Below are 14,795 nucleotides of genomic sequence, written 5' to 3'. Positions count from 1 at the left end.
AAGGAGTAAGAAGGATTGGATGAAGACAGTAGGAAAGTAGAGAGACGGAAGGGAAGGCATCTTCATGCGCTTATCTGAAGTTCCTACCAATGAATTACATAAGTATCTCTATCTTTACCTTTGTGTTATTTTCGTTCATCACCATATACATTTGAGTTTGCCTGACTAAGATTTACAAGATGACCATAGCTTGCTTCAATACTAACAATCTCCGTGGGATCGACCCTTACTCGCGTAAGGTTTATTACTTGGACGACCCAGTGCACTTGCTGGTTAGTTGTGCGAAGTTGTGTAATGCCATGGTATTGAGCTACCACGTTTTTGGAGCCATTACCGGGGATTATGAGAGTTGTGAAAAAGTATTGTTCACAATTTCGCGCACCAGCTTCTCTGCAATCTTTTGAATATCACTTACAATGATCTCGTGAATCTTTACTTCTCCTCCCACCATTATATAGTGTAGCATGACAGCCCTTTGCTTATTGACTTCTGAAGTGTTCACAGTGCCCAGGATTGATCTCTTTATGAGCTCATACCACCCTTTTGCTTCAGGGGTTAAATCTCCTCTTTTCAAGTATTTGTGCCTTCCGTGTTCATCTCTTTCCCAATCTGTATTCACCACACAAATATCACTGATTTTATCATAATCTGGGTTTCCATTTACTCTTTGGTGGTACCCTGGCTCATCAAAATGAGCTGTCCTTAGTCCTAAGACTTTCATGATAGTCTTCGAACTAAAGTCTACCTCTACTCCCCATACATAACTCTTGTAAGTTGGAGCTTTATTCACATCAAGCCTTGGGGTGTTGGCATAAAACTCCCTTATGATGTTTGCATTAATCCTGGTGATTGGTGAGGTGAGTTCTTCCCATTTTTTCTTTCTGATCTTGGCTTTTATTTCTTGGCACCCTTCATCAGGTAGCTGAAATGGAACTTCTGGATATATCTTTTTACCATTCATCCATGCCAGTTGCATTTGATGGTACCATGATTTGAACTTCCATTGATCGTATTCTCTTCCACCTTCTTCAACCATGGGTTCCTTTCCTCTTCGTCTTTTGGCACTTGAAGAATAAGCCATGCTTCCCTTGATTGGTTGACAGAGTTGAGGTTGAAGGTTTATGAAGTAGATTGGGTAATATGATATACTTTTGGAAGAAGAGTGTTTGAAGTGAAGGTAGTATGATGGATGCAAGTGAACAAGGGTGCTTAGTTGCCCATAGGGCACGATTTTTAGGCCTTTATTTTTAAAGAACACAAGGTTTGAATATCTGCAGTGCAAGATGTGTGAAATCTTGGTTCATGTGAGGCTTTTTATAGTAAACTTTAATGAAGAATGGATGGTTAGGACTCATTTGGACAAGTGGTCAATGAAGGGTGTGCATGCAAAGTTGAATGAAGACAAAATTTGCCTCTTCATGAAGTATATCTCCTCGGTCTTCAAAGTGCTTCTTCCAAGGGTGTGCAGATTCACCTTTCAAGCCATGTGATCCACTTTTGTCTTCATGCTAATCTCATCTTTCCTTGTCTTGTCCTTTTCATTGAATATTTCTCTACTCACCTAACCATCATAATAAGACAAAAGGGGTAAGCATTAACAAGTGATATCTAGAAAACACTTCACATTTAAAACAAAACAAAACAAAAAAATGACTACCACTCCTTATATTCACTTAACCAACCGTGACTCTCCATGCATATAGTCTTGGAGGACACCAAACTTAGTGTTTGGTTATATGGTTGGTGGATGAAATTGTGATAAAAGAGTTCCAGGCACTGTTAGAGAAGCTCACAACTCCGTTCAACTTAACCAGCAAGTGTACTGGGTCATCCAAGTAATACCTTACGTGAGTAAGGGTCGATCCCACAGAGATTGTTGGTATGAAGCAAGCTATGGTCACCTTGTAAATCTCAGTTAAGCAGATTAAATGGTTATGGGTTTCGAGAATTAATAATAAATTGAAAATAAAAAGGGATAGAAATACTTATGTAAATCGATAGTGGGAATTTCAGATAGGTGTGTGGAGATGCTAGAATCCTTTCGAATCTCTACTTTCTTATTGCTTTCATCCAATCCTTCTTACTCCTTTCCATGGCAAGCTGTATGTAGGGCATCACCATCATCAATGGCTACTTTTAATCCTCTCGGGAAAATGGTCCTATGCGCTGTCATTGCACGGCTAATCGTCTGGAGGCATCACCCTTGTTGATAGCTACATCCCATCCTCTCAGTGAAAATGGTCCAAATGCTCTGTCACAGCACGGCTAATCATCTATCGGTTCTCAATCAGGTTGGAGTAGAATCCATTGATTCTTTTGCGTTTGTCATCACGCCCAACCTTCAGGAGTTTGAAGCTCGTCACAGTCATTCAATACCGGAATCCTACTCGGAATACCACAGACAAGGTTAGACTTTCCGGATCCCCATGAATGCCGCCATCTATCTAGCTTATACCACGAAGATTCTGTTGGGGAATCTAAGAGACATGCGCCCGGCCTAGAGTAGAACGGAAGTGGTTGTCAGTCACGCACGTTCATAGGTGAGAATGATGATGAGTGTCACGGATCATCACATTCATCAAAGTGTTGTGCAACGTATATCTTGGAATAAGAATAAAAGAGAATTGAATAGAAAGTAATAATAATTGTATTGAAACTTGAGGTACAGCAGAGCTCCACACCCTTAATCTATGGTGTGCAGAAACTCCACTGTTGAAAATACATAAGTGAAAGGTTCAGGCATGGCCGAATGGCCAGTCCCCTAAAACGTGATCAATAGCCTCTTAAGATGAAGAATTAAGAAAAACTGAAACCAAAGATGTCTAATACAATAGTAAATTATCCTATTTATACTAGACTAGCTACTAGGGTTTACATGAGTAAGTATTTGATGCATAAATCCACTTCCGGGGCCCACTTGGTGTATGTTTGGGTTGAGCTTGATCTATCCACGAGCTGAGGCTTTTATTGGAGTTGAACGCCAAGTTATAACATGTTTTGGGCATTCAACTCCGGGTCGTGACGTGTTTCTGGCGTTTAACTCCAGACAGCAGCATGTACTTGGCGTTGAACGCCACTTTACATCGTCAATTCCCAAATAAAGTATGGACTATTATATATTGCTAGAAAGCTCTGGATGTCTACTTTCCAAAGTCGTTAAGAGCGCGTCATTTGGAGTTCTGTAACATCCCTAAAAGTAGCTTGAACTCACTAAAAACTACCTAAAAACAATGCCAAAAAGCGTATAAATTATCCGCTCATCACAACACCAAACTTAAATTGTTGCTTGTCCCCAAGCAACTGAAAATCAATTAAGATAAAAAGAAGAGAATATACTATAAATTCCAAAATATCAAAGAATATTAATTCTAATTAGATGAGTGGGACTTGTAGCTTTTTGCTTCTGAATAGTTTTGGCATCTCACTTTTTTCCTTTGAAGTTTTGAATGATTGGCTTCTCTAGGAACTTAGAATTTCGGATAGTGCTATTGACTTTCCTAGTTAAGCATGTTGATTCTCTAACACAGCTACTTATGAGTCTTGGCCGTGGCCCTAAGCATTTTGTTTTCCAGTATTACCACCGGATACATAAATGCCACAGACACATAACTGGGTGAACCTTTTCAGATTGTGACTCAGCTTTGCTAGAGTCCCCAGTTAGAGGTGTCCAGAGCTCTTAAGCACACTCTTTTTGCTTTGGATTACGACTTTAACCACTCAATCTCAAGCTTTTCACTTGGACCTTCATGACACAAGCACATGGTTAGGGACAGCTTGATTTAGCCGCTTAGGCCTGGATTTTAATTCCTTGGGCCCTCCTATCCATTGATGCTCAAAGCCTTGGATCCTTTTTACCCTTGCCTTTTGGTTTTAAGGGCTATTGGCTTTTTCTGCTTGCTTTTTCTTTTTCTTTCTAAATTTTTTTTCACCAGCTTTTATTTTTCACTGCTTTTTCTTGCTTCAAGAATCAATTTCATGATTTTTCAGATAATCAATAACATTTCTCTTTGTTCATCATTCTTTCAAGAGTCAACAGTTTTAACATTCATAAACAACAAGATAAAAAATATGCACTGTTTAAGCATTCATTCAGAAAACAAAAAGTATTGTCACCACATCAATATAATTAAACTAAATTCAAGGATAAATTTGAAATTCATGTACTTCTTGTTCTTTTGAATTAAAACATTTTTCATTTAAGAGAGGTGAAGGATTAATGGAATTATTCATAACTTTAAGACATAGTTACTAACTACTAATGATCATGAAGTAGAGACACAAAACATAGATAAACATACAACATAAAATACCGAAAAACAGAAAGAAATAAGAATAAGGAATGAATCCACCTTAGTGGCATCTTCTTCTTGAAGGACCAACAATGTCCTTAAGCTCTTCTATGTCCCTTCCTTGCCTTTTTTGTTCCTCCCTCATTGCTCTTTGATATTCTCTTATTTCATGGAGAATGATGGAGTGCTCTTGATGTTCCACCCTTAATTGTCCCACATTGTAGCTCAAATCTTCTAGGGAAGTGTGGAGTTGTTCCCAATAGTTGTTGGGAGGAAAGTGCATCCCTTGAGGCATCTCAGGGATTTCTTGATGATGAGCTTCCTCATGCATCTCTTGAGATCCGTAGAGGTTCTCTCTTGCTTGCTCCATCCTCTTCTTGGTGATGGGCTTATCCTCTTCAATGGAGATGTCTCCTTCTATGATAACTCCAGCTGAGTAACATAGATGGCAAATAAGGTGAGGAAAAGCTAGCCTTGCCGTGGTGGAGGGCTTTTCGGCTATTTTGTAGAATTCATTGGAGATGACTTCATGAACTTCTACTTCCTCTCCAATCATGATGCTATGAATCATGATGGCCCGATCCACAGTAACTTCAGATCGATTGCTAGTGGGAATGATGGAGCGTTGAATGAACTCCAACCATCCTCTAGCTACAGGCTTGAGGTCCAGTCTTCTTAGTTGGACTGGCTTGCCTTTGGAGTCTCTCTTCCATTGAGCTCCTTACACACATATGTCCATAAGGACTTGGTCCAACCTTTGATTAAAGTTGACCCTTCTAGTGTAGGGGCATGCATCTTCTTGCATCATGGACAAGTGGAATGCCAATCTCACATTCTCCGGACTAAAATCTAAGTATTTCCCCCGAACTATTGTGAGATAATTCTTTGGACTCGGGTTCATACTTTGATCATGGTTCCTAGTGATCCATGCATTGGCATAGAACTCGTGAACCATTAATATTCCGACTTGTTGCATGGGGTTGGTTAGGACTTCCCAACCTCTTCTTCGGATCTCATGTCGAATTTCTGGATACTCATTTTTCTTGAGCTTGAAAGGGACCTCATGGATCACCTTCTTCTTTGCCACAACATCATAGAAGTGGTCTTGATGGCTTTTGGAGATGAATCTTTCCATCTCCTATGACTCGGAGGTGGACGCTTTTGTCTTCCCTTTTCTTTTTCTAGAGGATTCTCCGGCCTTAGGTGCCATTGATGGTAATGGAAAACAAAAAAGATTATGCTTTGACCACACCAAACTTAAAATATTGCTCGTCCTCGAGCAATAGAAGAAAGAAGAGAAGGAGAAGAAGAAGAAAATATGGAGGAGAAGGGTGAATGTGTTTCGGCCAAGGTATAGAAGAGGGGGTTGTGTTGTGTGAAAATGAAGTAGAAAGGAAGGGTATATATAGGGAGGGGGGAGGGTGTAGGTTCGGCCATTTAGGGTGGGAAAGGGTGGGAATAGGTGGGAAAGTGTTTTTGAATTTTGAAGGTGGGTGGGGTTTATGGGGAAGAGTGGATGGATGTGAGTGGTGAAGGGTTTTGGGGAAGAGTGTTTATTGGGAAGAGAGATTCAGAGATTGAAGTTGTTAGGAAGTGTGACATGGGGAAGAGTGTAATAGGATTAGGAGGTAAGGTGGGAATATGTTAGGTAGGGATCCTGTGGGGTCCATAGATCCTGAGGTGATCCTATGGGGTCCACAGATCCTGAGGTGTCAAGGAATTCCATCCCTGCACCAAATAGGCATGTAAAATGCCATTGCACACCATTCTGGTGTTTAAACGCCGAAGTGATGCACATTCTGGGCGTTCAACGCCCATGTGAAGCATGTTCTGGGCGTTGAACGCCAGTTTCATGCTTGTTACTGGCGTTCAGCGCCAGCTTTTCCTCTAGGCACATTCCTGGCATTCAAACGCCAGAATGTTGCTTGTTTCTGGCGTTCAGCGCCAGTTTCATGCTCTGTTCTGGCGTTGAATGCCAGCCAGATGCTCCTTACTGGCGTTGAACGCCAGTCTGTGCTTCCTCCAAGGTGTGTTTTTTTTTCTTCTGCTGTTTTTGATCCTGTTTTTTATTTTTATATTTTTTTCGTGACTCCTCATGATCATGTACCTAATAAAACACAAAATAACAATAAAATAAAATAAGATAAATAAAATTGGGTTGCCTCCCAACAAGCGCTTCTTTAATGTCAATAGCTTGACAGTGGCTCTCATGGAGCCACAAAGGTGATCAGGTCAATGTTGTATAGTCCCAACACCAAACTTAGAGTTTGGATACGGGGTCTTAACACCAAACTTAGAGTTTGGTTGTGGTCTCACAACACCAAAACTTAGAGTTTGACTGTGGGGGCTCTTCTTGACTCTGAACTGAGAGAAGCTCTTCATGCTTACTCTCTTTTGTCATAGAGGGATGGCCATGTGCCTTAAACACAAGGTAGTCCCCATTCAATTGAAGGACTAGTTCACCTCTATTGACATCTATCACAGCTCCTGCTGTGGCTAGGAAAGGTCTTCCAAGGATAATGCATTCATCCTCTTTCTTCCTAGTGTCTAAGATTATGAAATCAGCAGGAATGTAAAGGCCTTCAACCTTTACTAACACGTCCTCCACTATTCCATAAGCTTGTCTCAATGACTTGTCTGCCAATTGTAATGAGAACAAGGCAGGTTGTACCTAAATGATCCCTAGCTTCTCCATTACAGAGAGTGGCATAAGATTTATCCCTGACCCCAGATCACATAGAGCTTTTTCAAAGGTCATGGTGCCTATGGTACAAGGTATTAAGAACTTTCCAGGATCTTATTTCTTTTGAGGTAGAGTTTGCTGAATCCAGGTATCTAGTTCATTGATGAGCAAGGGAGGTTCACTTTCCCAAGTCTCATTACCAAACAACTTGGCATTCAGCTTCATGATAGCTCCTAAATATTGAGCAACTTGCTCTCCAGTCACATCTTCATCCTCTTCAGAGGAAGAATAGTCTTCAGAGCTCATGAATGGCAGAAGGAGATTTAATGGAATCTCTATGGTCTCTATATGAGCCTCAGATTCCTTTGGATCCTTAATATGAAACTCCTTCTTGCTTGAGAGACGTCCCAGGAGGTCTTCCTCACTAGGATTTTCGTCCTCCTCCTCCCTTGTGCATTCGGCCATATTGATTACATCAATGGCCTTGCACTCTCCTTTTGGATTCTCTTCTGTATTGATTGGGAGAATACTGGGAGGAGTTTCACTGAATTTCTTACTCAGCTGGCCCACTTGTGCCTCTAGATTTCTGATGGAGGATCTTGTTTCACTCATGAAACTGTAAGTGGCCTTTGACAGATCAGAGACTAGATTGGCTAAATTAGAAGTGTTTTGAACAGAATTCTCTGTCTGTTGCTGAGAAGATGATGGAAAAGGCTTGCTATTGCTCAGCCTATTACGTCCACCATTGTTAAAGTCTTGTTGAGGCTTTTGTTGATCCTTCCATGAGAAATTTGGATGATTTCTCCATGATGAGTTATAGGTGTTTCCATAAGGTTCACCCATGTAATTAACCTCTGTCATGGCAGGATTCTCAGGATCATAAGCTTCTTCAGAAGCTGCCTTTTTAGTACTGTTGGATGCATGTTGCCATCCATTCAGATTTTGAGAGATCATGTTGACCTGTTAAGTCAACACTTTGTTCTGAGCCAATATGGCATTCAGAGCATCAATTTCAAGAACTCCTTTCTTCTGAGGTATCCCATTATTCACGGAATTCCTTTCAGAAGTGTACATGAATTGGTTATTTGCAACCATGTCAATGAGTTCTTGAGCCTCTTCAGGCGTTTTCTTTAGGTGAATAGATCCACCTGCAGAATGGTCCAATGACATTTTCGAAAATTCAGACAGGCCATAATAGAATATATCTAATATGGTCCATTCTGAAAACATGTCAGATGGACATCTTTTGGTCAGCTGCTTGTATCTTTCCCAAGCTTCATAGAGGGATTCACCATCTTTTTGCTTACAGGTTTGAACATCCACTCTCAGCTTGCTCAGCTTTTGAGGAGGAAAGAATTTATCCAAGAAGGCTGTGACCAGCTTCTCCCAGGAGTCCAGGCTATCCTTAGGTTGTGAATCCAACCATATTCTAGCTCTGTCTCTTACAGCAAAAGGGAAAAGCATGAGTCTGTAGACTTCAGGATCAACTCCATTCGTCTTAACAGTCTCACAGATCTGCAAGAATTCAGTTAAAAACTGATAAGGATCTTCAGATGGAAGTCCATAGAACTTGTAGTTTTGTTGCATTAAGGCAACTAGCTGAGGTTTCAGCTCAAAGTTGTTAGCTCCAATGACAGGAATGGAGATGCTTCTTCCATCAAATTTGGACGTTGGCTTTGTAAAGTCACCAAGCATTCTCCTTGCATTATTATTGTTTTCGGCAGCCATCTCCTTTTCTTGTTCGAAAATTTCTGAAAGGTTGTTTCTGGATTATTGTAATTTAGTTTCTCTTAGTTTCCTTTTTAGAGTCCTTTCAGCTTTAGGATCAATTTCAATAAGAGTGCCTTTTTCCCTGTTCCTGCTCATATGAAAGAGAAGAAAATAAGAAAAGAAGAGGAATCCTCTATGTCACAGTATAGAGATTCCTTTGAGTTAGTAGAAGAAGAAAAGGGGGGAAGGAGTGAAAAAGAATGAATAGTCTGTATAAGGAGTAAGGATAGGGGAGGTGATAAGAGATGAAGATAAGTGTTAGTAAATAAATAATTAAATAGAATAAGAAAAGAGAGGGAGAATTTCGAAAATAATTTAAAAAAAAAGTTAGTAATTTTCGAAAATTAGAGATGAGATGTAATTGAAATTAAAATTTAAAACAATTAAAAAGAATTTTTGAAAAAGAGAGAGGTATTTTCGAAAATTAGAGAGGGATAGGTAGTTAGTTGGTTTTGAAAAAGATAAGAAACAAACAAAAAGTTAATTAGTTAGTTGAAAAAGATATTAAAATCAAATTTGAAAAGATAAGAAGATAAGAAGTTAGATAAGATATTTGAAATCAAATTTTGAAAAAGATAAGATAAAAAGATAAGATAAATAGATAAAATAAAAGATAAGATTTTTTTATGAAAAAGATATTTTGAAAAAGATTTAATTTTAAAATTAAAATTAATTACTTAACTAACAAGAAACTTAAAAAGATAGGATTCTAGATTTTAAAGATTGAACCTTTCTTAACAAGAAAGTAACAAACTTCAAATTTTTGAATCAATCATATTACTTGTTAGTGAATTTTTGAAAATATGATATAAAGATAAGAAAAAGATTTTGAAAATATTTTGAAAAATATTTTTGGGATTTTTCGAAAATAATAAAAAATGAAAAAGATATGATTTTTGAAAAAGATTTTGAAAAGATAAGATTTTTAAAAAATGAAAATTTGACTTGACTTGTAAGAAACAACTAATTTTAAAAATTTTTGACCAAGTCAACCCAAAATTTCGAAAATTTGGAGGGAAATAAGGAGAAGATATTTTTGATTTTTTTTTTAATTTTTTTTATGATGAAAGAGAAAAACATAAAAATGACCCAAAACATAAAAATTTTGGATCAAAACACATAATGCATGCAAGAACACTATGAATGTCAAGATGAACACCAAGAACACTTTGAAGATCATGATGAACATCAATAACATAATTTTGAAAAAATTTTTGATGCAAAGAAAACATGCAAGACACCAAACTTAGAAATTTTTAATGCATGGACTCTAACAAACGAAAAATGCATATGAAAAACAACAAACAACACAAAACAAGAAATCATCAAGATCAAACAAGAAGACTTGTCAAGAACAACTTGAAGATCATGAAGAACACTATGAATGCATGGAATTTTCGAAAAATGCAAGAAAAATTTTTAAAGCATGCAATTGACACCAAACTTAAAATTTGACTAAAGACTCAAACAAGAAACGCAAAATATTTTTGATTTTTATGATTTTCTAATTTTTTTTTGTATTTTTATTTTATTTTTTCGAAAATATTCTTTTAGAAAAACGAAAATAAAAGAAAAATTTTGAAAACTTTTTGAAAAGAAAATAAAAAGAAAATTACCTAATCTGAGCAACAAGATGAACCGTCAGTTGTCCATACTCGAACAATCCCCGGCAACGGCGCCAAAAACTTGGTAGACGAAATTGTGATAAAAGAGTTCCAGGCACTGTTAGAGAAGCTCACAACTCCGTTCAACTTAACCAGCAAGTGTATTGGGTCATCCAAGTAATACCTTACGTGAGTAAGGGTCGATCCCATAGAGATTGTTGGTATGAAGCAAGCTATGGTCACCTTGTAAGTCTCAATTAAGCAGATTAAATGGTTATGGGTTTCGAGAATTAATAATAAATAGAAAATAAAAAGGGATAGAAATACTTATGTAAATCAATAGTGGGAATTTCAGATAGGTGTGTGGAGATGCTAGAATCCTTTCGAATCTCTACTTTCTTATTGCTTTCATCCAATCCTTCTTACTCCTTTCCATGGCAAGCTGTATGTAGGGCATCACCATCATCAATGGCTACTTTTAATCCTCTCGGGAAAATGGTCCTATGCGCTGTCACTGCACGGCTAATCGTCTGGAGGCATCACCCTTGTTGATAGCTACATCCCATCCTCTCAGTGAAAATGGTCCAAATGCTCTGTCACAGCACGGCTAATCATCTGTCGGTTCTCAATCAGGTTGGAGTAGAATCCATTGATTCTTTTGTGTTTGTCATCACGCCCAGCCTTCAGGAGTTTGAAGCTCGTCACAGTCATTCAATACCGGAATCCTACTCGGAATACCACAGACAAGGTTAGACTTTCCGGATTCCCGGGATCCTACTCGGAATACCACAGACAAGGTTAGACTTTCTGGATCACCATGAATGCCGCCATCTATCTAGCTTATACCACGAAGATTCTGTTGGGGAATCTAAGAGACATGCGCCCGGCCTAGAGTAGAACGGAAGTGGTTGTCAGTCACGCACGTTCATAGGTGAGAATGATGATGAGTGTCACGGATCATCACATTCATCAAAGTGTTGTTCAATGTATATCTTGGAATAAGAATAAAAGAGAATTGAATAGAAAGTAATAATAATTGTATTGAAACTTGAGGTACAGCAGAGCTCCACACCCTTAATCTATGGTGTGCAGAAACTCCACTGTTGAAAATACATAAGTGAAAGGTTCAAGCATGGCCGAATGGCCAGCCTCCTAAAACGTGATCAATAGCCTCTTAAGATGAAGAATAAAACAAAACTGAGACCAAAGATGTCTAATACAATAGTAAATTATCCTATTTATACTAGACTAGCTACTAGGGTTTACATGAGTAAGTATTTGATGCATAAATCCACTTCCGGGGCCCACTTGGTGTATGTTTGGGTTGAGCTTGATCTATCCACGAGCTGAGCCTTTTATTGGAGTTGAACGCCAAGTTATAACGTGTTTTGGGCGTTCAACTCCAGGTCGTGACGTGTTTCTGGCGTTTAACTCCAGACAGCAGCATGTACTTGGTGTTGAACGCCACTTTACGTCGTCAATTCCCGATTAATGTTTGGACTATTATATATTGCTGGAAAGCTCTGGATGTATACGTTTCAACGCCGTTGAGAGCGCGTCATTTGGAGTTATGTAACTCTAGAAAATCCATTTTGAGTGCAGGGTGGTCAGATTCCAACAGCATCAGCAATCCTTTGTCAGCCTCCTATCAGAGTTTTGCTCAAGTCCCTCAATTTCAGCCAGAAATTACCTGAAATCACAGAAAAAAACACAAACTCATAGTAAAGTCCAGAAATGTGAATTTAACATAAAAACTAATGAAAACATCCCTAAAAGTAGCTTGAACTCACTAAAAACTACCTAAAAACAATGCCAAAAAGCGTATAAATTATCCGCTCATCAACGGTCAAAGGTGTTACTTCCTCCAAATATTAATATTGAGATTTCAGCAAGATTATTGTCACTTTTGGTTAAACCATCATAAAAAATGCTTTATTTCTTTCTATTTTTAATTATGAACTCAAAACTATAAGCATGGTTGTACTTCCATGGGTTTCAAGACTCAAAAGACCCTTGACTTTCATGACTTGTTCTTGTAATATGTATAACACCCAGTTGAATGTTTGGCTATATATTCCAAGGAACATATGTTTCAGTGTGCCTGTGGGTACACCAAACTTACAATTGGATCGTATGCTCTCCAGTGTCATGAATGGTTGTTAAGATTGTCTAAGAGAAATTGAATTCATGTTAGAGTAACAATTATTATTCATATTAAAAACATTAAAGACAAGAAAACTAAATCATGGGTTGCCTCCCATGGAGCGCTCTTTTATTGTCACTAGCTTGATATTTTCTCATCATCAGGGTGGTTGATGATTGTGATGCCTCAATTTGTCTCCTCTCACTGTTAGCTTTCTTCCAGTGCCTTGATGTTCAATATCTGCATGCTCCAGTGAGAGTATCCTATTGATAGTATAGTAATCATCAGCCTGTTGTTCTGTTCCCAACTGTTGGTAAACCAGTTGCACTTTATCTCCCTTTGAGAATCCTTCAGTTGGGATCTTTTTGTATTTTCACCCTTTTGGAGTCTTTTTTCTTGCTTTTATTCCCTTTTTTTGTTGATCCTTCTCCTTTGACAGTAGGCTGCATTTTGGGATCTATCTTTTTAGTGGCCAGCACCTCACTTTCCTCTTGCTTTCCCTCATTATTCTGTACAGTTTTATTTTCCTTTTATTCTGCTTTGTTGCTTATTTCTTGCTTTGGGAGGGAATTGATGAGTGTCTTATTGGTTTCTTCCTTCCACTGCAAGTCTTTCTTGTCAACCTCTATACAGCTTTTTTTCAGCAATAGTTTGTCTCTCTAGAAAGACATTCAAAGTGATGCTTTCATCATGTACCCTTAGGGTAAGCTCTCCTTGTTCAACATCTATTATGGCCCTTGCTATGGCCAGGAAGGGTCTTCCTAAGATATAGAATCACTCCCTTCTTCTCCTAGATCCAGGATCACAAAGTCCGCTAGGAATATGAATGCCCCTACTTGGACCAGAAGATTTTCGATCACTCCTCTGGAGAATACCAATGATTTATCCACGATTTCTAGTGACATTTGTGTAGGCTTTACCTTCTCTATGCACAACCTTCTCATCATGGAATAGGGAATTAGATTGATACTTGCTCCTAAGTCACATAATGCTTTATCAATAGTTATGCTGCCAATGGTACAAGGTAGAAAGAAGCTCCCAGGGTCCTTGAGTTTTGGTAGGAGGCCCCTTTGAATTACAGCACTGCATTCTTCAGTGAGAAGCTCTATTTCTTTCTCATGCCAACTTCTCTTTTTGTTGATAAGCTCCTTCAAGAACTTTGCATATAGAGGCATCTGTTCTAATGCTATAGCCAGTGGGGTATTAATCTCCAATTTCTTGAAGATTTCAAGGAATTTGGGGAAGTGTTGATCCTTGGTTTCCTTGTTGAACCTTTGGGGATATGGCAGCAGAGGTGTGAAAGCTTTCACTCCTTGCCTTTGTTCTTAAGTTGGTTCTTCCATTACTTGCTTTCCTTTCATTGAATCTTGTGGCTGCTCATCTTTCTCTTTAGGCTTCTCTGGAGTTTGCTTGCTTGCTGTCAACTCTTCATTATTGGTAGCTTCATCTTTCTCAGCTGGCTTCTTGTCATTTTCCACAGGCTTTTTGATGGTTTCTTTGTTATTCACCAAGATCCTTCCACTGCTTAATTGAATAGCTTTTCATTCCTCTTTAGAATTTGGAATGGTGTCACTTGGGAGTAAGCTTGTTGGCCTTTCAATCACAGCTTGCTTGGACAGTTGTCCAATTTGCCTTTCTAAGTTTCACAGTGAGGCTTCATGATTCTTGCTTGTCATATCCTAATACTTCATAAGCTTTTCCATCAGCATCTCCAGGTTGGAGATTCTTTGAGTGTCTTGTGGTGTTTGTGGTTGGTTATGACATGTTGAGGGTGGGTGATAATTTTTGTGGTTGGTGGTTTGGTTATTGGATGGATAATGGTTGGAATTGGGGTAATTGTTTTGGGGTTTTCTATATGCATTTTGGTTATTATTTTGTTGGTTGTGGTCCTGGTTGTTTCTTGAGTTGTTTTAGCTTGAATTCCTTTGCCATGGCTGTTGGTTTTGATTTTGGCTATCTCCCCATCTGAGATTTAGGTGGTTCTTCCAGGAGGGGATGTAGGTGTCACTATAAACTTCATTTGATCCAGAACCTTGGTTGTGCATATATTGAACTTGTTCCTGCAGTTGATCCTCTTGGTTCTCTTCATTCGATCCCCATCCAGTTGATGGTTGGCTTGTGACATTCACTGATGCAACTTGCAGGCTATCAATCCTCTTAGCTATTTCTTCAAATTATTGCTGAATGTGCTATTGCATCATCTTGTTTTGAGCTAGGATAGAATCCACTCCTTCCAAATCTAGCACTTTTTTTCTTTGTGATGGTTGGTATTGTCTCTGATGAGCAAAGAAATATTGATTGTTTGC

The sequence above is a fragment of the Arachis hypogaea genome, chromosome 7 (assembly GCF_003086295.3).
Source record: "Arachis hypogaea cultivar Tifrunner chromosome 7, arahy.Tifrunner.gnm2.J5K5, whole genome shotgun sequence".
Taxonomy (NCBI): domain Eukaryota; kingdom Viridiplantae; phylum Streptophyta; class Magnoliopsida; order Fabales; family Fabaceae; genus Arachis; species Arachis hypogaea.
Note: the sequence above shows the minus strand (reverse complement) of the source record.